Here is a 3,389-nt window from a genome sequence, read left to right as displayed (position 1 = left end):
AATATTAGCTATTTCTAAATGTATTTTCTAAATGTATTTTTTAATCTAGAAACTTCGTTAAGAATTACAACCATTAGTTACGTCATAGAAGTTTTTATCACAAAACTTTGCTTTTAGTTTTTTCCTTTATTTAATATTGGTTTTTAAAGTTTGGACTCATAAGTATTCTTGAAGTTTTAAGCCATTTAAAATGGTAAAGTATTTAAAGAACTAACCAGACAAGTAAATATTTAATACAACTTTAAAACGCAACATATAAAGTAGTATTTAATATAAATTTTTATATTCTAAGACATTTTATTTAGATTTTTTTATTGTTGCTATAGTAAAACGTTTTATTAAAATCAATTGAATTGTATGAAAGTTAAAGCCTTCTTAAACTTTAAAAAAACATCTATAATTTGTTGATTGTATAAATTTAATAAAAAAAATATGTTAAATAGTATAGAATAAAATGCCTTAAATAGCTTAGTACTTTTCATAGGTTTATAATTTATTATTTTTCTATTTAGTATCATTGGATAGATTAATTAATTGTTTGTATTTAAACAAGCTATAATTAACAAGCTAAACAACTAATAATTAGTTCAATCTCGTTATAAATATCACTTTTTTTTAAGTCATATAAAAAGTTGAACAAAATGAATACAATAAAACATTTCCTAGAATTAGTAGAAACGTCATTATTAACTAAAGCATTAGAAAATTAGTTAACCTATTTTTAAATATGTAAGTGACTAAACATTTTTTTATTTATATCTTGTAATAGGTTTTTTTTATTCATATCTAAGGACTAGAATATTAATGCGACCGTTCGTACAACGTTTATTTTACGATGGAGATAAACTTTATCGCATATCCGTTATTGCCGTAATATTTCTTATAATAAATTGTACAAAGTGTTTCTAAAAATTTTTAAAGAATTAATAATATGTTGATTGAATAGAATATACCGATTCTTAGTGTTTTTAAAACAATTTAAAGCTAGTTTATGATCATATCACTTAAATACATAAACTAACTTAGTTTAATAAGTCATTAAAAACAGTAAGAGATTACATCGAATTCTTAGAATAAACAGTTTAAGATTTAATGTACTTATATATATAAAGTAAATCTGGTTAATTTTAATCGAACTATATTGTTTCTTTAGTACGATTAGTAGAAAATTTTCTAAAATTATTTAATTTTAACAAATATCATTTCAAAGAACTCACAAACTTTATTTTTAAAACAATTAATAATTGTTCATTATACTATTACTACTAGGTGTAAAAGGTCTAAAAACCAAAACAGTTTGATAAGAATAAGATAGTAAGATGGTTTAAACTTATCATTTTCAAATATTAAATTGAAATAATTTAAACTAACTATTAATCAACTTAAAACCCAAACTAAGTCAATTAGTTTAACTTAAACACTTAATAGAAAATAAATTATTTTTATTAACAACGTACTTAAACCTCATAGTATATTGAGTGTTCATGATTCATAATTTTATATATTTTTAGGTTTAACAAAACTAAACATGATATATTAAAGAGTAAACTTTAAGAATGTATTAACACTTTTGAAATTATGAGTTTGTAAATTTTAGCTTGTGCAAATCTTTTTTGAAGTAATAGTAAAAATATTTCAGACTGTAAATATTGTTACCTGATCAATTCTTAAATTTTTTTATAATAATAAATTAAATAAAAAACTATTAACTAAAATGTTTGAGATCAATAAAAAGTTAGATATACTTTAGTTTAAGCATTAAAACTTGAAATTATTTTTTTATAATATTCTATGGATCAAAAATATACATTTTTTATTTAATTTATTTTCATTTAACAACTTTAAATCATCATTAAAACACCTTTTTTAATTATATATATAATTATAGTTATGTAATTAATTTTCTATCATTTTTTTACTATTTTTTACTATCACCCATATACTTTACTCTCGGTTGGTAAGTTTTTATTATATCCTTTTTTACTTTTTTATTTTATCTTTTTATTGAATTCTATATTATTATTACTGCTACTCCTAACCCATACCCTCGGCTGGTTACTTTTTTTTCTTTATTGATTTCTAAATAATTTATATTAGTTGTTTTTATATGTACTTTTACTATCACTATCCTTATTTTTCTTTTTTTCTACGTATTTTTTACGCTGGGGCAAAAATGTTACTCTTGTAAATTTGGCTTCGTGCAACTTTAGCTTCGTGTAATTTGATTCACTCGTGCTACTTTATTCTCTACAGTTTAGTCATCTCGTGCAATCTTAACTTCGTGCAATTTATACCCGTTCTTTTGTTATATAGCCTTAAAAATAATTAAACTGTAGTCGAAATATAAGCAACATATGGTAAAGTAACATATAACCTGTGAAACTTTCGATTTAATAATCACAAATTATAAATTTTACATTTTGTATTTATTTTGCTAAAATATTCATGCATGTCAGTAAATTTATACAAAACTTTTACTTATTTAATATGGTCATAAAAATAGCAAAATTAAGTCGAAAGCATAAGTATCTCGTTATAAATTAGAATTGAAAACACTTTACCTAAAATACCTTATTAAACAATTGCTATGATCTATTCTTAGATAATCAGTAATTACTCTTTATATAGTTTTGAATACCCCTCGCCTTTTAAAAATATTAAATTTTAGACCCATACAAGTTTTTTTATGTAGAAAAACACTATGTGACGTCATCATTTTGTTAATCACAATTTCAAGTTTTTATTTTTGAATATATTTTTTTGAATTTTTGGTTATTGAATTTTGGCTAGATTTGAAATTTTAAATTGAGTAATATGTTCACAAAAAATTAGAAATAAAGTCAAAAACTATATAGAAAGTGTTGGTAGTTTAATGTGAAGAAGTAACGAACAATAGTTTTCTAAACTAGTTTAATATATTACTACTCTCATAAAATAATAAAAAAGTTTTAGTCTTATTATTAAAGAATAATATTTCACCTAAATTTTTTTTCTTAAACAAATTAGTTTTAATTAGATGTTTTAAATCACATAAAAAACCTTCCTTTTTTGAGCTACCGATCTCAGACTAAACTAAAGTTCAACAAAGTAGTAAATTTTTTTTACTAATAAATAACTTTAGTTTAATTTTAGCGTTTTAGAAATAGCTAGCTGTTTAAAAAAGGTATACATTCGTTCACATAACATATTAAAATATATGAAGACATGTGTTCGTTAAAAACATGTGTTTGTGGTAAATACAATAATAATGTAAACAAAAGTTTGAATAAAAATTCTTAAACAACTTTATAAAAATAACGGATGAAAACATTAAAATTGTAAAAAACTCATTAATATGTTTAAAGTTGTTCACTTGATATATAAGGCGATAGCTTAGTTCATATTATGCA

This window comes from Thalia democratica, chromosome 3, assembly GCF_965202585.1.
Source record: "Thalia democratica chromosome 3, ktThaDemo2.hap1.1, whole genome shotgun sequence".
NCBI lineage: Eukaryota > Metazoa > Chordata > Thaliacea > Salpida > Salpidae > Thalia > Thalia democratica.
This window is presented reverse-complemented; position numbering follows the sequence as displayed.